At 29.6% G+C, this 22,613-nt stretch overlaps 1 pseudogene across 1 annotated transcript in view; it reads left to right on the forward strand.

The window, feature by feature from the left end:
* LOC143248084 (twitchin-like) overlaps positions 1–22,613 on the forward strand; it is a 66,071-nt pseudogene that overhangs the window by 2,243 nt on the left and 41,215 nt on the right. The window contains exons 3-18 of the transcript XR_013026800.1: positions 437–541; positions 850–1,050; positions 1,551–1,662; positions 2,129–2,178; positions 3,197–3,475; positions 3,825–3,997; positions 5,222–5,351; positions 5,930–6,232; positions 8,412–8,523; positions 9,481–9,653; positions 9,991–10,278; positions 11,158–11,323; positions 15,097–15,218; positions 16,176–16,214; positions 17,473–17,538; positions 18,375–18,468. The product of XR_013026800.1 is annotated as a twitchin-like (transcript). The remainder of the gene's footprint in view (positions 1–436; positions 542–849; positions 1,051–1,550; positions 1,663–2,128; positions 2,179–3,196; positions 3,476–3,824; positions 3,998–5,221; positions 5,352–5,929; positions 6,233–8,411; positions 8,524–9,480; positions 9,654–9,990; positions 10,279–11,157; positions 11,324–15,096; positions 15,219–16,175; positions 16,215–17,472; positions 17,539–18,374; positions 18,469–22,613) is intronic.

Consider the following 22,613-nt stretch of genomic DNA (forward strand, 5'->3'; position numbering starts at 1 on the left):
TTTAATATGACACACAAAAAGTATGTTATTTTTAAAGTTAAAAACATATTTATTGGAAATAACAAAGGTAACATTTGATTTATGTAAAAGATATCGGAACATAGAAATATGTAGAAATTATAATACTGTGCTTTATAAGGTCAGTACATTTAGATTGTAATTAACTCTTTCACCTCTGGTAAAACTAACACATCTTAGAACAAATGTTCTAACTGAACAATGTATCAGTGATGACAAGAAAATTCACTTGTAGAGAAAAATATATATGTAAAAACAGCTGGTTTGGGTTGAGAAAATTCTTATGTGGAGGAGCAAACAACGTTTCGATCTTCTTCAGTCATCGCCAGGTGTCAGTGTAAATATGCATTTGTTTTTAAACTTGTAACATTATTCATGAATGTCACACCTATATATACTGTGCTCTTTCTGTAACTAGATGTACCATCATCTCCTGAAAACCTGAAAGTTGTACAAGTTGGAAAAACCTATGCTGATCTGAAGTGGGAGAAGCCAAGAACAGATGGAGGAGCCAAAATCACAGGCAAACAGATATTCTGTGGTTATCTCGTTTACTTATAAACGTTAAAGGATTCAGATAAATAAATTTCATTTATTATCACACAGGAAGTTGTTAGGAAATTATAAAACATTAAATTTAAAAATAAAATAACTATTTGAATAAACGAAGGGGGAATGAATTTGAATTTCTGTTGACGCTTGGAGTTTTATTCATAATGTGTAGAGTTTCTTTTATAAACAGAATTAAATTGTGAATCACAGAACTATGTAATACTACAGCTAGTTCACCATAGTATCTGAGTCAAAACTATTTTCTTTTCGATCTGACAGGCTATATTGTGGAGTGCATTGAGAAAAATAGCCCCTTATGGTTCAAAGCCAATGATTACAATGTTTTAGACTGTGATTTCTCTGTAACAAACCTCACAGAAAGCAGGGAGTACGAGTTTCGAGTGTTTGCTGTAAATGCTGCTGGAAAAAGCGATCCTGTTACGACACGTGGACCTGTAAAGATTCAGGAAGTTCCAGGTGGTATATTTTTTCCTTTGTTCTACTTTAACACTTATTAAAAGCTGAAAGTAAATCTAACTAGACTTGCAGTATAAGTGAAAAAGAAATTAGACATTCATAGTTTGTTAATTACATTTTTCATAAGTCTTAATTGTGCAGCTAACATTGCTCTTTCATTCTGTACATGATGAAATAAAAATAAAATGGGCATCACTGTTACTGTTAGTTCTCTAAATGTTACAATGAATTGAAGCAATTCAATGATGATGAAATTGGTTGTTTGTTGAATATAACATTATGTATTGTTGTATAGATATACTCCAAGGAGTTTGTTTGCTATTTTTTATGATGCTGGTACATATTTCTTTATATAAATATAACCATCATAACATTTACTCCTTAACCTGTTGAAGAATTAAAAGGTTTAAAGTGTATTTTTAATTTAAGGTTCCACATAGGGCATTTCAGTTAATCTGTGTGTACTATATACTGTGATTTTTAAGTGTTATTTTTTGTTGTAGATGGTATAAAGTCAGAGTTTTTAAGGACACTATTCAATAAGAACACTAACCTCAAGAAGTCTGTGACCATGGAATGTGAAGCCATTGGCAAGCCTCACCCTGTAGCTCGATGGTGAGTAAACTTCACTTTTTGTGTATGTGTATAATACTACTCATTTTGTTTTTATTTACAGATGGTGTAAGACATGATTGTACGTGTTTTTATCAGTATACATTAGAGTAAGTTAGCTTTTTTGTGCCTTTTTACAGCAACAAGAAGTTTGAGGGTGTAATCTCGTTATCCATATTCTAGTATATTTTGTAGTGGCAAATAATTTTAAAATATTTTGTGTGATTAATAAACTTTGGATAATTTTTTGTAGATGCTTAAATTCACAGAAATTGTTATTTATGGTTCTCTGTTTTTTGTAGTTTAATCTGACATAGAGCTGTTCTTTTCTTGATGAACACTAGGTTTAGAAATGGACGGGAGGTTCATCCAGGTGCACGAATCAAAATTATAGATAATAAAGATGGAATATATAAACTACAAATCACAGAAACATGGGAGTCAGACGATGGAGAGTACACCTGTGAAATCAGCAACTCATTAGGCTGGACAAGTGTACTGCTAAACTAAATGTTGCAGGTAAAGATAGATACAAGAACAAATTTGACTCTCTAGTTTATTAATCTCAGACATTTGAACTACCAAACCAAACACTGAAGATAAAGATAGGTAAAATAAGATAATAAACTCTGTAACACTTTAGACTCAGACAGAAGTACTAACACATAACACATTTGTAGTAATAATAGATACAGTAAGATGTTGAACTGTCTCTAACACTTTAGGCTCAGACAGGAGTACTGATACACCACACATTTATAGTAATAATAGATACAGTAAGATGTTGAACTGTCTCTTAACACTTTAGACTCAGACAGGAGTACTGACACACCACACATTTATAGTAATAATAGATACAGTAAGATGTTGAACTGTCTCTTACACTTTAGACTCAGACAGGAGTACTGACACACCACACATTTATAGTAATAATAGATACAGTAAGATGTTGAACTGTCTCTAACACTTTAGACTCAGACAGGAGTACTGACACACCACACATTTACAGTAGTAATAATAGATACAGTAAGATGTTGAATTGTCTCTTAACACTTTAGACTCAGACAGGAGTACTGACACACCACACATTTATAGTAATAATAGATACAGTAAGATGTTGAACTGTCTCTGACACTTTAGACTCAGACAGAAGTACTAACACACATTTATAGTAATAATAGATACAGTAAGATGTTGAACACATTTATAGTACAAATAGATACAGTAAGATGTTATTTATACAAATAATGTAAAGCTATGTTTTTTTATATGCTTTATTTGTAGTTTTACTGGAAAAAAATGCTTTTTGATGTTGGAAAAAAAGTTAAGTTTTTATAAAATTTTCCAATTGGTTATTCAACTCAATATAACATAAAGATTAAGGTTAAGGCCATCCCATCCACATAAAATAGATTTTTTTTTAAAGTGTGAATTTTACTGACAATTTTTATGAGTTTTGTCCCTCTTGTTCTGCACTGTAATAAATATCATTTCATTTTCATACCAGTAGTTTACCTAATAATTTCTTCTTTCACAGCTCCTCCTAAGATTGAGAGATGTCCAAATGAAGTGTGCATACCTGAAAATGACAATGGGAAAGTTAAAATATTCTTTTCTGGTACTGGACCATTTGAGGTGAACTTGTTCAAGCATGGACTGGAAATTAATGAAAGCGAACACATGAAGATAACCGTGTTTGATGATTATGTTATTGTCTTCTTGCGTGAAGCTTTGAGAAATGATGAGGGGAAGTACAAGTTGACTGTTAAAAATGACAGTGGGGCGGCTGATGCAAGTTTTACTCTCTTTGTAACAAGTGAGTCTCTTGTCATTTCATAATGATATTTGAAAAACTCTCAGGAGCATTGTGTCAGAGGAACAAGTTTAGAATTAAAGATATTTCTAATTGGCTTATGTAAATTTCTTGCTTAATGTCACAAAATTGTACTGAATATTGAATTTGTGTTGATTAGCAGTAAACTACTTGTGGACTACATTTAAGATAAGGATATTTTATTGTTCTAGTAGCTACTTTTATCTGCTAGAACAACTGATGTATACGATTTATATTATTTTTATGAACTGACACTGTTCAAGTTGTACTCTTAAAATAAAAAAATAGAACAGTCTCTTTAATAGCATGGTTTTGAATTTCTGTATCAAAGGTCGTCCAGGGCCACCAGAAGGACCACTAGAGGTCTCTGACATTGCTCAGCATTCAGTGTCACTTTCGTGGCGACCACCATCTCACGATGGTGGCTCAAAAGTCACACACTATGTTGTAGAGAGAAAAGAAACTAGTCATACCCAGTGGGTAATAGCGATGAGCTATTGTCGGGTAAGGAAAGTGATTTTGTTAGTGATGAGAGAAAAAAATTCTTCTTAAATAGGGAAAGAGTTTAACCAGATAAGATTTTGTCAGATGTTTGAAAAAAATTAAACTAATGAAAGGTAACTATAATTTGTTGTTATATAAGTAAACAATCTAATGAAGGGTAACTATAATTTATTGTTCTGTAAGTAAACAAATTAAACTAATGAAGGGTAACCAGAATCCGTTGTTATATAAGTAAACAATCTAATGAAGGGTAACTATAATTTATTGTTATATAAGTAAACAAATTAAACTAATGAAGGGTAACTATAATCTGTTGTTATATAAGTAAACAATCTAATGAAGGGTAACTATAATTTATTGTTATGTAAGTAAACAAATTAAACTAATGAAGGGTAACCAGAATCTGTTGTTATATAAGTAAACAATCTAATGAAGGGTAACTATAATTTATTGGTATGTAAGTAAACAAATTAAACTAATGATGGGTAACTATAATTTATTATTATATAAATAAACAATCTAATGAAGGGTAACTATAATTTATTGTTATGTAAGTAAACAAATTAAACTAATGAAAAGTAACTATAATCTGTTGTTATATAAGTAAACAATCTAATGAAGGGTAACTATAATTTATTGTTCTGTAAGTAAACAAATTAAACTAATGATGGGTAACTATAATTTATTATTATATAAATAAACAATCTAATGAAGGGTAACTATAATCTGTTGTTATATAAGTAAACAATCTAATGAAGGGTAACTATAAACTGCTCTTAGATAAGTAAACAGATCATGTCAGTGAAGGGTAAGTATAGGGTATTGCTATATACTTAAACAGATTGTCAGTCAATGGTAGCAGAAAGGTATTGTTATATATGTAAAAGTCAGTGAAAGATAACTACACATTTTTTATTATGTAAGTAAACAGATTAAGTCAGTGAAAGATAACTACACATTTTTTGTTATGTAAGTAAAGAGATTAAGTCAGTGAAAGATAACTACTAGCTATTATTAGATAAATGTATAAGTACTTTCTCTTGTGAATATGATTCCCCCAAAAATGTATATATGCATTTTAAATACCAGATTGTTGTACCATGATGCAGCTTATGGTAATATTTCACAATTATAAAAGTTATATAATAGACATTTTAGAATTTGTAACACATATGCTTAAGTTAGTTAGCTGTTTAACAAACGTTTGGTAAATATATCTACCAGGATGTCAAATGTATAGTCCAGGGGTTAACAGAAGGTGGAGAGTACCTTTTCCGAGTAATGGCAGTTAATGAAAATGGACAGAGCCTGCCATTAGAGGGTGCTAATCCGATAATTGCCAAACTTCCATTTGGTAAGTAACAGTATTTTGTACATGTACATAAATGAAATATGGCAAAGTAGGATTAGAATAAATCTACTTCTAACATCTGGTAAGGAATAGTGATTTGAAATTGTATTGAAAATGAATATGACCAAGTAAGATTAGAATAAATGAAAGATAACTCCATTATGTAGTTTTTAAACCTTTGGAAAATTTTTGAAGAATCATCAGTGCACAAGTTTGATATTTTAATGAATGTCATTATCAAAGAATGGCTGTATTAGAAATAAATTATGCTACTTATCAGAAGCTTTCTTTATTGACCTTATAACATTTTTTTAAATATGGAACATTTGAAGTACTTTTTTTAACATAGTGTGTAGATTTATCAAAGCTTTCCCAAAGTAAGTAAACTTTTAATTATTTTTTATTTCTGAATTACACTGTAAATTTGCATTTTATTCCAGTGAAGATTTTCAGTTTTAATGAAATATATTTAAGAGCACGCATTAAATCACGTTTTACTTAAGAAAAAGTAAAAGATATAATTTTTGTGAAAATTTGTAACTAGTAGTAAATTTTGATTGGGTTGTATACTTTTGTTCTAGACCCTCCCTCGGCTCCTGGAATTCCAACGGTAACTGAAGTTGGAGGTGACTTTGTGAACTTGTCCTGGGAAAAACCTGAATCTGATGGAGGAGCACGAATACAAGGGTATTGGATAGATAAAAGAGAATACGGTACACAGACTTGGCAGAAGGTGAATCAGTTTCTTTGTGTTCCAACTCAGATCAATATTTCAAATTTAATAGAAGACAGACAGTATGAATTTCGTGTGTTTGCTGTAAATGAAGCTGGAAGTAGTCCACCATCAGTGAATTCAACATCAGTTAAGATCAAAGATCCAAGTGGTAATTAATGTTTAGGAATATATTATAATATTGTACATTTAAACTTTAAACTGTTAGAGTTCTGAATAGAGTTTATTAGTTTTAAAAAACTGTTTGTGTGATTACTGCATTTATTTTGAACAGTGTTACATAGAAACACAACTAATTGACTCTATAGTTTGAAATTAGATTTACAGTTACCATAAGTACTTCATAATAAGTGCTTTATTAACCCCTTTCCTGCATGCAGGTACATGTCATGACCTTTAAGTTATTTTCAAACTTTTATTAAGTAACTTCTCTATTATGCTGTGGAACTGACATGAAAAGACAGTTTGTAAACAAAGGTTTAATATTATGTATGTTGTAATTTTTTAATTTAATGGGAAATGTAAGGACAAAATGCTAACTATAAACTGTTGTTTGTCGCATAGCATTTCCTGTCACACAATTCACACAGTGGTTAAGAAATGAGAAACTTATGTATGTAAAAACGACTGATTTGGGTTGAGAAAATTTTTTTATATAGAGGAGTGAACAGTGTTTCGACCTTCTTCAGTCATTGTCAGGTTTACATAAAAATTTTCTCAACCCAAACCAGACATTTTTACGTATATATTTTTCTCTACAAGTGTGTTTTCTCGTCATCTTTGAATGAGAAACTGTAATTTGAGATACAGACAAGCTAGAATATAAAACAAAAGCCTCTCATGTCTTTAGCCAATCTAGTAGAATGGCTTCTCCTACACATCCGTTCTTTTTAAACCTGTTTCATTGTCTCACCTGCTTCTCTTGACTAAGTGTTTACTACCAAGAGAAAGAGCAGTTTTATGTTGATATGTATCTAACAAATGTTTGTAAATAGCTTGAAAGATAGTCATAATCACGCTGAAGCTGTTGATGTGTGAGGACTGAATTAAAGTTATAATTTAACCAAAATTGTTAAAATGTGATTATTAAGTGGTTGATCTAAACAGATACAAGATTTTGTAAAAGTAATATATAGTATGTTTAGAAACCCAGATAAATTACAAGGGTTTTGTGTGCAATAATATCATAAGTTAATAATTATTTTGTTTCCTAAAATGTATATTTGAAGCTTACAAAAATTAATTTCTCTTCATCTTTGAAAGAATAAATTAGGCTTATGGCAAGACTCAGCACATACAATGCACAAATACAAAATCTCATAGCATTATAGGTACTCAAAATATTTTATTTTTGAAGTATTTTTTATTTCTTTGTATATATTTTAATAAAAATAACTAAAGTTTAAATGTTTGCAAATAACTAGTAGTAATTGGTTGGTGAATAAGTATGCTGAATGAGAAATAGGATTTTATAATAGGATTATATACTTGTATGTCTATACATTATACCACTAAATTCCAAACATCCCAGAAGGATGGGTAATACTCAAACACTGGTGATAGTTAATGGATCAGAACCATGTAATAAACATTGTAGGACACATAAGCTGATAAATTCCACATTTCGTTTTTGGAGCAGGGGTCAAGTTGGCTTATTTCTTCAAAGACACTGTAATAACAGAAGAGGTGATGTGTAGCTCTATTTTCAGCATGTTTCTACTTCAGTCATTGACAGTAAAATAAACAAAAATAAATATGGAAAGTGTAGAAGTTCAAACTCTCAGATATTCATTGGAACTTTATGATCAGTGATAAAGAAAAAAAAGACCATAGCTGCTTATTGTATTTCTGACCTTACATCTTTGTTATTACATTTTGATGAGTTGTTTACTGGTTGAAGAATCAAAATAATATATTGTTATGATGGAGGTAATAACAGATAAAATATAAAGTTTTACTGAAACAAAAAGCTTTATATTTACTTATGAGGTGTGAGATTTCTGAGACAAAGCAAAGTACTTTTAACCTTGGTTTAATATTCACTTTACACTTGGACTACTAAAAAAATGACATATTCACAGACAAATCTTTAGTTAACAGTTAAAAACTGATTTTTGTATGTGTACAAATGGTGTGTAACGTTTGCTAAAAGTTTGCCAAATTTCGTGAAGATACACTTACTGTATCAAAAAGTTATAGTATGTAAATTATAACAAGAACAAGGTGATTATGAGTTCTGTAAGTTTAACTGATCTTTACTATCAGAGTAAAGGTAGTAATGTTTTTCATTTTTCTGACTAAAGACTTGTTGGTTTATCTCTCTGTTTTAGCGGCTACTCCACCAGAGTTTATTGTTCCACTTCGAAAAGTTATGGCTATTGAAAATAAGAGCGTGGAACTGGTCTGTAACGTTGTGGGGAATCCAAAACCAGAAGTTACATGGTAAATTATACGTATTTTGTGTCAAAACTGTAGAAAAAAAACAGTATGATACTGGTCTGTAAATTTGTGGGGAATCCTACACCAGAAGTTACATATTAAACTCTACTGATTTTATATAAAAACTGTTAATTTTGATAACAGAAAGAAATTAATTCTAATTATTTTGAATAAAAGCATTACAACAGATGGACTTGTTTCAGTATAGGTTCTTAAAAGCGAAAATGTACTAAGATATGATAGTTTGGAGAAATTTAATACATTTCAAACTGGGTTCAGATTTAAAATATTGTTAGGCTGTTATATGTTCAGTGTATAAGTGTAAAGAAACTTAAATAATTGACTTCATATGAGTCATTTTTTGTATAATAAGAACAAATAATCCTTAATCTTGAATGCTGAAAAGTTATATTTATAATATTTAAGTTTAGGATTGAATTATGTTCTTCTAAAAAAGAATTAGGTGTTTGCAGTTCAACACAGTAAGCTATAGCATAGTTAATTTGCTGAATATACATTTATGATATTGTTAACTAAAAATGTTCTTGGTTAGGTTTCTTACCTGACTTGTACTATCAGAGAATATTTATATGTATTTTCCTAACTTTAATGGTAGAATTCATGCCCCAATGATCTGATACCTGATGGTTAAAAGTTTAAAATACTATTTTAAAACAAGAAATATTTTCTTTATCCTTAGTCTGTTATTTGTTGCTATTAGTTCTGCATTTTGGCTATCTTACTGCTTCTAAAGTTGGTATTTGTTTATGTTAGTTCAACAGTATTAACTACCTCACTGCTTCTAAAGCTATTATTTCTTTGATATAAAAATTTAGAAACCACATCTAGTAGTAAGATCTGTGTATTTTTCTCTTGTCTCACAAGTTTAATTCAACATTTTGTTTTTTATTTCTGTATTTGTGATAATTTGAGAAGTTGATTTTAAGTATTTACTTCCAGGTACAAAGGAATGAGAGAACTGTTTGAAGGTGGTAAGTATTCCATTATACATGAGGGAGACAACCACATACTGATGATTTCTGAAGTGTTTGGCGAAGATGCTGATGAGTATGCCTGTCGAGCAATGAACAAGGGAGGAGTTAGAATGTCTCGGGCAGAGCTTGTTATTAAAAGTATGTAGTTTTTGTGTTGGTAAATGATTAATATAATATAAAGTTTTGTGATTAGATTGTGTTAAATTTGAATAAATATTCAGAGCAACATTTTTAACAGAAATCTTTCTTGTGTGTTAAGAAGAAACTTTAGGTGAAACTTTTATATTAAAGGTTATTTAACTTGTTTACCATCATTTTACATTGTTTTATTATTGAAATATTTTGATCAGTATGTTTAGTTTCTTCAATTGTTTTGATACTACCCAAGTTTTTAACTTAACTTCAACATTGGGTTTTGCTAGTTCAAGTTATTTTAAAAGATACAATAATTACAAAACACTTCTAACACTTACAGCTATTCCTCACATTAATATGCCACCTCGCTTCCGAGAACTAGCATGCTTTGAAAAAGGAGAAAATGTTGTTCTAAAAATTCCCTTCACGGGCTTTCCAAAGCCCACAATTAGATGGTCAAAGGAGGGAGAGATGATCGAGAGTGGGGCTCACTATAACATCAAGGTAACTGATCGACATGCCATCTTGACCATCCGGGATGTTACTAAGGTAGACAATGGACCATATCGGTTAATGGCAGAAAATGAACTTGGAGTGGACTCTGCAATTATAAAAATCCAAATTAGTGGTAGGCATGTCTTTCTGATATGGTATTAAGAGCCATCTAGCGATGTCTAATTAAAGTAATATTATGAAATTTAATAATACTTTGGTATTATTTGTTTAACATGTATTTTAATACAAATGTTATTTTGTAATAATTTTTTACAATGTAAAAAATATGTAAATATTTTGAAGATTTAAGAAATACTGTTGTTCTTTTGTTAAACTTTAGTTCAACAAAGTATAAACTAGAACCTTCAGTATTATAAACCTCAGATGATTAACGTCTTTCATTTAACAGGAAGCAGTTCATTCTTGACATTCTCTGTGTTCACCCCACCTTACAGAAATATTGACCAAGTTACATGCAGCACCTTGTTGGAAATTCAGAAATTGTCACAACTTTATATCTGTTATTTGTTGTGTTTAAAGAACAGAATATAATTCTTATTAGACTTGTATCTAATACACCAAACATGCCAATTAAAGGACCTTACTTATATCTATTCAGTATACTAAAGAAAAAATATCTTAAGTTCTCTTCTCCTCTGCCCCAAGTATTCTAGCAGTTAAGTAGATTTACAATTCTAAAAAATTGGGTTTCATTACCCATTTGGGCAGAGCACATATAATCCATCATATAGCTTTGTGCTTAACAATAACCAATCAACTTACTTCTTTTTTCTTAAAATATAAAACTTGTCAATTGGTCTGTTTGCAGAAAGTGGCAACATATTTTACTTTCTTTTGGAATGTTGTTATTACTTATAAACTGGAATTTCCCTGTTTTACAATGAAGGATGTGGTTTCAGTTGATTAATGCATATGTTTAATAAATTGGATTCTTTGAAAGTTCATTTCATGCAAGGATGTTACCAACTTCATATTGAACATTTAATACCAGATAAACCAGATGCTCCGAGATTTGCTGTTATAGAAAATGTGTATGAAGACTCTGTTACTATCTCGTGGAAGCCACCACTCTGGGATGGCAGTAGCAACATCACTAACTATCTGGTAGAGAAGCGAGAGGTGCCTATGACTAGCTGGATTCGTTGTGGAAATTCAAGGTTGGTTTTACATTGTATTTCAAGCATTTGAAAAGTTTTCTTCAGATGATACCTACCTAACTTGTATTATGTTTTTAAACTTAATATATACATTTTCCCCTACTTTGCACAGCTACACTATAAGACAAGTTACATTTTCATGGTATTCTTATAGTGTTTTGTTGCATCTTGCTCTTAAGTTTTATAAACATTTCTAGGGCCATGTCTTTCAAATGGTTGAGCCACGATAGAAAGATGACAACAGAATATTGCTTGGTTCAAGCTAAACATTGAATTCAAAATGTATATTAATGAATAAAATGTAGTGTTAGGAGTTACTGATATTTGTCGACTTAAGAAACAATATGGCAAACATGATACTTTGTAAATGTAGACCTTCCTTTTTTACAAATTGATTTCAAAACCATTCTAACCATTATTTTTAATTGCAGGTTATCTAAATTTTTAAGTCTTGTATATTCATAGTAATGTTAGTGTACAAGTATAAAATAATACTCAAGGACAACAAGGTACATTAAGACTGTTACATAAACTTAACAAAACCAATATTCTCAAAACCTCCTCTTATTATTTAAATATTTATCAAGCTTTCCCTTCAACACCTTTAAACTTATGACATCCACCAGATCTGAACACAGTCGATTCAGAAACTTATTAAAGTAAAACTATACTTGATGACAGTGTCTCCTAATCTGCTAAAATTTATACACATGAATGTTTTATCCCAACTTATTATTATTATTGATCTCTGTATGCAGTAAAACATTGCTTGTATCCAAATGCTTCATAATCTGTTCTCTCAACCATTTCTGTATTGCAAGTTAACAGTAAATCTGTAGTAACATTGTTCCTAGTTGATTCCCTGACCAGTTGTTGAAGAACAACACTAAACAATTTATAAAAAACCTGCTTCACTCATTGTCTGACAAAAATTTCTCAGTCTGTGTACTTTAAATTTAAATCCTCTATAGAGATAACCTCATCAACACTTGAAGTCTTGAATATCATTGTAAAGTTTCTCATTAATTTCATCTGGTGTTTTGTAAGAAATTCCAACAAAATGCTCTCATATATCCACTAACAGAAACCCAAACAGATTCAACCTCCTTGCTATCATCTTTGTTATCTTCAAAATGTAGAAGATGAAACTCACATTTTATGTAAAACCACTCTTTAACTTTCATTTATTATGGTATTTTTATTAAATAACCTGTAACTGTATTTCAAAAACTCTGTGTCATAAAAAATGTTTAGATTTAACCTAGTTCAGTTATCCCAATACAATCATCAAAACTCTCCATTGTTACTAGTGCTCTAAAGTCATCTATTTTACTTCATAGACTTCTAGATTTACAATAATAACATTTTACTTTAAGCTTAAAGCTACTTCTGTACTGTATTTCAATACTGAGTTTTTTCCTCTATTTTATGTTTTTTATACTGTCTAGTCATAGTTTAAAGTTTCTATTAAAACTGAGTCAATAGCTCTTGCAAGCAATCCAGCCTCAGCCCTATTTAAGTGTAAGTAACACATTCCTAAAAAGATTCCTCATTTAATTTATCCCACAAGTACAAACAACCTATCTGCATGCCCTTAAATATTAATATAAATCTTATAACCTCATTCCCACTAATTAATTAAGGCTTGTCAGTTAATAAAGTTAACCCGAGTTACAATCGTTTTCTTGAAATGCCTTTGTCCACCTCTTATCAATTACCTCCTCTGACCTACTTTTCCTTATGTTATTAACCCTTATATTTACCACAAATACTGCATCACTGCTAACACCCTGTACTATCCCGGTTGCATTGTCAGTTTATTATATCCATATAACATACCAAAGACTTGCCTATAAATATAACCAATTTTAAACCTACTGCTATCACCTGTTCTTGTTACAACTGTTTCCCTACTCCATTCCAGTTCTTCTTCATCACTAGTTTATGGCTGTGGCTTATGAAACATACTTCCTAGATCTAAATGTATCATTCTCAGAATTTCTTGCCCTTTTTACTTTGTGAAACCCCAACTTACCTTCTGCACCTTCTCCACTTAAAAGCTTGAGATCATCTCCAAGACCTGTGGCAATTTTCCCATCTCTCTCTATCTCAGGAACTCTCATTATTGAATCTGTTCATTTCTCCATCATCTAAGAATTGCAAACACATTGCTGATCTGAAATAGCACATAATTCAGAGTTTTCAAACTGATCCATTCCTTGCATTTGTCACATCACAGAAGTTACCTACACCTACACTTTTCCTAACTGTATTTCCTGAGAAAATACTAACTGGTAGATTAGAGTAAATACTCAAACTGAAGACTAACATTAATGTATTACTACATCATTTACTAGAATGTTTAACATGGAGCTAGTTGACACTTACTATATTAATTATCCACCACTACAGTTTATGTAAATGAACTATAAACTCAATTTAACATATTTATCCTAAACCTGATTTCATATACAACTAAGTATAACATCAAGTGCATTAAGAATTATTAAGTAAGGTAATTCTTGTCTATTTCCTTTTTGCTAAAAATAAAAATTAGGAGTATCCATAATGTTATCAAATTAATAGTTTTTAAATTTTTAAGAAAAAACAACAAACTATAACATAGAGTGTTTTTTTTACACAACTAAGATTTAGCTACATAGTCTTACCCTGTATGTTACAAATATTTATATGTATATGTTTGCTACTAGAGGATGTTTTAAAATAATCACTAACTTTACAATATTTATGTGAAACACCTAAAATGAAAACCTAATAATACTTTCTTTCATGTAATGCTTTATGAGGTTCAGTTACCTTAAGTTGTGAGATTTATAGGCCTACATCAATGTACTAGTTACACTATGTAACATAAATTTTGTTCCTGGATAGTATGTGTTATTTCTTAATTGCTTATGTTGTAAAGTGCAAAAATGGCCATTATTCCCTTCAAACTTTGCTTTGTAACCTGGATAATGAAATTTAGAAATTAACATAAGGTCTGAATAAAACAACATATGAATCAAGATTTACATGTACTTATAGTAAAGTTATACAAAATTGAACAAAAATGTTTAGAAGTCAGTAGTTTTTTGAAATTTGCAACTGTAATGTAAATCACTTTCATGTATCAGCCCCAAATATAGTCTCCCATCATATTTTCATTATATGCTCCCAGGTCACAAAAGCAAAGTTTGAAGAGAAAATAGGTCTTTTCCATTTACTTTAGGCATAAACAACTGGAAAATAACACTTTCTGCCCAGGAACAATAAAAAGTAAACATTTTGTTACATATTGTTATTAATACATGTTTATTATTTTTTAATATTGTATACATTATGTAATTATCTAAAGAACTTAACAGCATTTATTATCTAATTTATTATTTAACACCGAGTCTACTACATGAAACAACGGTAACAAAAATCTCATAGAAGCAGCTAAATAATACATAAATATAGGTAGAAATTCAAAGATAGGTTCCTGTGAAGATAAAGTTAATTTTAAAATGGCTTTCCAATGTATATATATTTTAATAATTGCTTTGTAACCTGAAAATGTAGATCTTAATGTTATTATTTGAAAAAGGAGAGCTAAGTATGAGAGAGTATTATAAAAACTAATACCTTTATGAAGGATATGATAGCATAAACATGTTACTTTTAAGAACTAAGAAGGAATGCCCTATAAGTCTGTATTTTTAAGCAGTTGTATATATTTTTAAAGAACTCTTAACTGAGAGACTGAAGTAGCCTTGACTGTGTATGTATAGGTTTTGCAACATCACTATATCTGGCTTAAATCCCAGCAAAGATTATGAGTTCAGGGTGTATGCAGAAAACGTCTTTGGAAGGAGTGAACCAAGTGAACCAACCGTACTAATAACTACAAAACGTAAGAGAATAGCCTTTACCATAACTGTGGAATATGGAAGATTTCTTAATATGGAAACTTGTATTTTATTTCTATAAAAACAAAACTCTAATGTGAGTAACTGTGTTAAAAAAGATTGCTATTAAGTCTTATTACAATAATTTTATTCCTTTAAACAACAAATCAAGACACCTGTACAGATATTTATTATTGTTTGTTAGCTGAAGACATGATACCCAACTTGCTGTTTCCTCTAAAATTATGATAATAAAAACGTGTATTATTTTTGTTATATTAATTACATCTGTTTTAAAAGGTCATCAGGAAATGATTGTCAGGCCAGAATTCTGTTAATTACTGTAAACCATTATGTGATGTTTATGGCAGTAAGTACAAATCATGTTGAAGTTTTGGTCAGAAGTAATTAACATTAACACATTGTTATTTGTTGATCTTCTATTCTGAAGATGAAACATGAAATATTAGAGATGGTTATAAAGCTAGAGCAGATTGAGAAAGTGGATATAGGTTTACTATAGATAGATTAGAAGTGAAGGAATCTTCAATAGCCACAGCTGAATGTAGATCTCAAATCACTTGAGAGACAGAAGTTTGAGCTAAAGCTCATTTTGAAATAAAAAAAGTCAGAATTATTCTATGCACCACTATGCTGTGGCTGAGAAAAACATAAAACAAAACTTGATCTCAAATCAGTTAAGAGACAAAAGTCTGAGCTAAAGTTCATTTTTGAAAGAAAAACAAAAGAACTATTCTGTGAACCACTATGCTGTGGCTGAAAAACACAAAACAAAATTGAAAAACAGTGAAAGTATACTTAGGTTTTGTGATAGATGCAGAAAAGATTAGAAAATCAGTACATCAAAAAGTGGTTTACTTACTTCACTTCCACGATATTTTGTAAAAATACAAAACCATATTTTAAGTTCAAACTCTTTTTCTTTTTTTTTTTTCTTACAGCAACAGAGAAGGAAAAAGTAAAGAAGAAAAATTATATAGGTATTTCATGTCACTCATTTCTTTACACTGTTGGAAGAGTAGTTATAATTTTAAATTATAAAACCCTTGTTGTTTAGTTTATATCTATTGGAAGAGTAGCTCTATTATATTATAGTTACCAAAGTGCTTATAAATATTGGAAGATTAGTAACATGTTATATGATATTACATTTTTGTTATTCAGTCATATTTTAATCAGAGGTTTTTTTTAACACATGTCTATAAAATTTTTTTGCATGCTTATAATAGACACACGACATTTTTCTCCCAGTTAAAAGGATGTTTATTTGTCCTTGTTAAATCTGAATTTATCTGGACCTTAAAAAAATGTCAAATTCAGTATCACTTGTAGACAGTTTTTACAAGATGGTGCTGAAGTATTTGTAGATAAAATATCATTTGTGATTAAAATTAATTTCATTATACTGATTGTCTGTGTAGATGCAATATAATTTGTGATCATGACTTTTTTGCAAATAAACTCGTGTAACACGTTTTCATTAAAAAAAAAAAAATTATGTCCAGTGGCCTTTAAAAGTGTATAAAAAGAAATTTAATATTTGTTTACCCTTTGCAAATTGTATGTATTTATTAACCTGTGATTTTTATAATTTTTAATCTGTTATTTCATTCATTAAAATAATCAGGAAGTTTAATGTACAGGGTGGCCCATAAGTCACTACCCATCCATATATCTTATGTATCCAGTGTGTCTGTGTGGTGTCACCAGTATTCTTGTGCTCATGTACCCACGTAGTTGTCAAAATACGCTCTTCAAGTGTAAATGGGCTTACATTGGCCATATTTCTCTGAAAAAAAAGAAACAAATTTATAATGCATGCGTAATTGAATCTAACTTAATAACATATGGATGGGCAGGGACTTACGGGCCACCCTGTATATGGTGGTGTTTCTGTTGTCTGATCTTGATATAATAACCTCACTCCATGAAATAGAAGTAGGACTATAGAAACAGTTAAAAATACTATAAGTCCATAGTTAAAGTATTCAGTTAGTATTCTTTCTTTGTCCTGTCACATCCAGTGAACAGCATTCAGTTTTTAAATGAGGAAAATAATAGAACATTCTCTTTAAAAAATCTATGTTTTTACCAGTTATTTCTAGTTATTATTTAACAATGATTACTAATGTACAAGATAGCAAATGAAAAATATTGTTTATACCAGTATGTCGTTTATGTTCGGTTTGTTTATTAGTTAAATATAATTAATCTTTTGTTACGTATCTTTCTACATAGTCGACGAATCTGGCAAAAAGATTCGTGGTAGATCAGAAGGAAAAGTTAGAAATTACAACCAGTTTGGTGAGTATATGCAGCTGGACCTGTAAAATAAAATTATTTCTGTCAATTAGTTTCCACTGATCATTGTTCTTAACAAGTAATTTTCATATGAGAAATATCAAGTCATAGTGTTTAGGGAACTGTGACTGATCCATAGTTGCTTTCATATGGTTGTAAAATTCTGCCATTTATATGCAGGACTGCTTGTTTCTCATTTTGTCACATTATATGTAACTTTTTGAAGTCCTTTAAATTTGTATTGACTTATAATAAAGTTTTTAATTTCCATACAACATTGGTTAGATGATACAAATCAGTGCAAATTTGGAACAAAATAAGGTTAGAATAAAAAACTTTTTAAATACTATTTTAGTTTTGTATATGAATAGAATTCTAACGAATGTGTGCTTACCATAAAATTATCAATTCAAAAATGTTTGTAATTTTACTTTATTGTAAAATGGATGTTTTATAAGGCCTAAAAATGTATATATATTATATTCTGAAACAGATTTTTGTTACATTTTATTGTAAAATAAGTATTTGATGTGGTTTTACACATTTGAGAAATGTGTTACATAACACATTCTGACATACATGTCTCATTTTGAAGTGTTTGATATTAATGGAAAATCCATCATATAACATGCCCTCAGTGGCACAGTGGTATGTCTGTGTATGTACAATGTTACAAATTAGGTTTTGATATTCATGGTGGGCATAGCACAGATAGCCCATTCTGCAGCTTCATGTTTAACTGCAAACAAACAAAATTTGTTATATAACACATTTTAAACAGATGTTATAATTTGCAGTGTTTGTATAATACATTCTAAAAGAATTGTTTCATTGTGTAGTGTTTGATATCTATGAAAAATATGTCCCTCAACCTGTGGACATCAAGACTGTCAGTGTCTATGACTATTATGATATTTTGGAAGAAATTGGAGTGTAAGTCCAACATTCTCCTTCTGCTCTATTTAATAATAGTCTGTTCCTTATAAATATTTATATATTCACATACACATGTAATAGTAGACTGATGCTTGTAAATATTCATATACTCATATATACATGTAATAGTAGACTGATGCTTATAAATATATATGTACTCACATATACATGTAATAGTAGACTGATGCTTGTAAATATTTATGTACTCACATATACATGTAATAGTAGACTGATGCTTGTAAATATTTATGTACTCACATATACATGTAATAGTAGACTGATGCTTGTAAATATTTATGTACTCACATATACATGTAATAGTAGACTGATGCTTGTAAATATTTATGTACTCACATATACATGTAATAGTAGACTGATGCTTGTAAATATTTATGTACTCACATATACATGTAATAGTAGACTGATGCTTGTAAATATTTATGTACTCACATATACATGTAATAGTAGACTGATGCTTGTAAATATTTATGTACTCACATATACATGTAATAGTAGACTGATGCTTGTAAATATTTATGTACTCACATATACATGTAATAGTAGACTGATGCTTGTAAATATTTATGTACTCACATATACATGTAATAGTAGACTGATGCTTGTAAATATTTATGTACTCACATATACATGTAATAGTAGACTGATGCTTGTAAATATTTATGTACTCACATATACATGTAATAGTAGACTGATGCTTGTAAATATTTATGTACTCATATATACATATAATAGTAGACTGATGCTTGTAAATATTTATGTACTCATATATACATATAATAGTAGACTGATGCTTGTAAATATTTATATACTCATATATACATATAATAGTAAACTGATACTTATAAATATTTATACAAACATAGGAACATGTAAATCTAAAAACTTACAAGTTAAAGCAGAGAATAATATGTTATATCAATCCTTTTACATCTGACATATCCAATACCAACTAGGTATTTTGCCCATAATAAACTGATGCTTGTAAATATTTATAATGTTTGTAGGAACACAAACATGTCTAAATGAACTGAACCATTTCATGTTTGTAAGAATTTTGCTGTAAAAAGGTTCAGATGCAAAATCTTTATCTCTAACTGTCCATTTTAATGCTTTGTCTAATACTGTTAATGGTAACAGAATAAAACTTTGTATTGTAGTGTGTACTTCTTGCTTTGTTTAGTACCATTGATGTTAGCAGAACATGACACTGTGTTCTGACAGGAAGGTAAGGGGTTAACAGGAGCTAACATATACATTTGTTTTTATACATCAGAAGCTTTGAAAACCAACAGTGTATAATAGAATGTTGGTCAATAACTACTCTGCATTCTTCAGTTTATTATAGCAGTTAGTTAACTGTTAGAACATAGTTTTAAATTTTGACGAAAAGTGTTAAATAACAACTCAAAACAATTATATTGTTATTTAGTGGTGCTTTTGGAGTGGTTCATAGATGTTTATATTTTTATTTAACTTTCTCTCTTGCTATATAGTGGTGCTTTTGGAGTGGTTCATAGATGTTTATATTTTTATTTAACTTTCTCTCTTGTTATATAGTGGAGCTTTTGGAGTGGTTCATAGATGTTTATATTTTTATTTAACTTTCTCTCTTGTTATATAGTGGTGCTTTTGGAGTGGTTCATAGATGTTTATATTTTTATTTAACTTTCTCTCTTGTTATTTAGTGGTGCTTTTGGAGTGGTTCATAGATGTTTATATTTTTATTTAACTTTCTCTCGTTATTTAGTGGAGCTTTTGGAGTGGTTCATAGATGTTTATATTTTTATTTAACTTTCTCTTGTTATTTAGTGGTGCTTTTGTAGTGGTTCATAGATGTTTATATTTTCATTTAACTTTCTCTTGTTATTTAGTGGTGCTTTTGTAGTGGTTCATAGATGTTTATATTTTCATTTAACTTTCTCTCTTGTTATTTAGTGGTGCTTTTGTAGTGGTTCATAGATGTTTATATTTTCATTTAACTTTCTCTCTTGTTATTTAGTGGAGCTTTTGGAGTGGTTCATAGATGTTTATATTTTCATTTAACTTTCTCTCTTGTTATTTAGTGGTGCTTTTGGAGTGGTTCATAGATGTTTATATTTTCATTTAACTTTCTCTCTTGTTATTTAGTGGAGCTTTTGGAGTGGTTCATAGATGTTTATATTTTCATTTAACTTTCTCTCTTGTTATTTAGTGGAGCTTTTGGAGTGGTTCATAGATGTTTATATTTTTATTTAACTTTCTCTCTTGTTATTTAGTGGTGCTTTTGGAGTGGTTCATAGATGTTTATATTTTTATTTAACTTTCTCTCTTGTTATTTAGTGGTGCTTTTGGAGTGGTTCATAGATGTTTATATTTTCATTTAACTTTCTCTCTTGTTATTTAGTGGTGCTTTTGGAGTGGTTCATAGATGTTTATATTTTTATTTAACTTTCTCTTGTTATTTAGTGGTGCTTTTGGAGTGGTTCATAGATGTTTATATTTTTATTTAACTTTCTCTTGTTATTTAGTGGTGCTTTTGGAGTGTTTCATAGATATTTATATTTTTATTTAACTTTCTCTCTTGTTATATAGTGGAGCTTTTGGAGTGTTTCATAGATGTTTATATTTTCATTTAACTTTCTCTCTTGTTATTTAGTGGTGCTTTTGTAGTGGTTCATAGATGTTTATATTTTCATTTAACTTTCTCTCTTGTTATTTAGTGGTGCTTTTGGAGTGGTTCATAGATGTTTATATTTTCATTTAACTTTCTCTCTTGTTATTTAGTGGAGCTTTTGGAGTGTTTCATAGATATTTATATTTTTATTTAACTTTCTCTTGTTACTTAGTGGTGCTTTTGGAGTGTTTCATAGATGTTTATATTTTTATTTAACTTTCTCTTGTTATTTAGTGGTGCTTTTGGAGTGGTTCATAGATGTTTATATTTTCATTTAACTTTCTCTCTTGTTATTTAGTGGAGCTTTTGGAGTGTTTCATAGATATTTATATTTTTATTTAACTTTCTCTTGTTACTTAGTGGTGCTTTTGGAGTGGTTCATAGATGTTTATATTTTTATTTAACTTTCTCTTGTTATTTAGTGGTGCTTTTGGAGTGTTTCATAGATATTTATATTTTTATTTAACTTTCTCTTGTTACTTAGTGGTGCTTTTGGAGTGGTTCATAGATGTTTATATTTTTATTTAACTTTCTCTTGTTATTTAGTGGTGCTTTTGGAGTGGTTCATAGATGTTTATATTTTCATTTAACTTTCTCTCTTGTTATTTAGTGGAGCTTTTGGAGTGTTTCATAGATATTTATATTTTTATTTAACTTTCTCTTGTTACTTAGTGGTGCTTTTGGAGTGGTTCATAGATGTTTATATTTTTATTTAACTTTCTCTTGTTATTTAGTGGTGCTTTTGAGTGGTTCATAGATGTTTATATTTTCATTTAACTTTCTCTTGTTACTTAGTGGTGCTTTTGGAGTGGTTCATAGATGTTTATATTTTCATTTAACTTTCTCTCTTGTTATTTAGTGGAGCTTTTGGAGTGTTTCATAGATATTTATATTTTTATTTAACTTTCTCTTGTTACTTAGTGGTGCTTTTGGAGTGTTTCATAGATATTTATATTTTTATTTAACTTTCTCTTGTTACTTAGTGGTGCTTTTGGAGTGGTTCATAGATGTTTATATTTTTATTTAACTTTCTCTTGTTATTTAGTGGTGCTTTTGGAGTGGTTCATAGATGTTTATATTTTCATTTAACTTTCTCTCTTGTTATTTAGTGGAGCTTTTGGAGTGTTTCATAGATATTTATATTTTTATTTAACTTTCTCTTGTTACTTAGTGGTGCTTTTGGAGTGGTTCATAGATGTTTATATTTTTATTTAACTTTCTCTTGTTACTTAGTGGTGCTTTTGGAGTGGTTCATAGATGTTTATATTTTCATTTAACTTTCTCTTGTTACTTAGTGGTGCTTTTGGAGTGGTTCATAGATGTTTATATTTTTATTTAACTTTCTCTTGTTACTTAGTGGTGCTTTTGGAGTGTTTCATAGATATTTATATTTTTATTTAACTTTCTCTTGTTACTTAGTGGTGCTTTTGGAGTGGTTCATAGATGTTTATATTTTCATTTAACTTTC

This window comes from Tachypleus tridentatus, chromosome 4, assembly GCF_004210375.1.
Source record: "Tachypleus tridentatus isolate NWPU-2018 chromosome 4, ASM421037v1, whole genome shotgun sequence".
Taxonomy (NCBI): domain Eukaryota; kingdom Metazoa; phylum Arthropoda; class Merostomata; order Xiphosura; family Limulidae; genus Tachypleus; species Tachypleus tridentatus.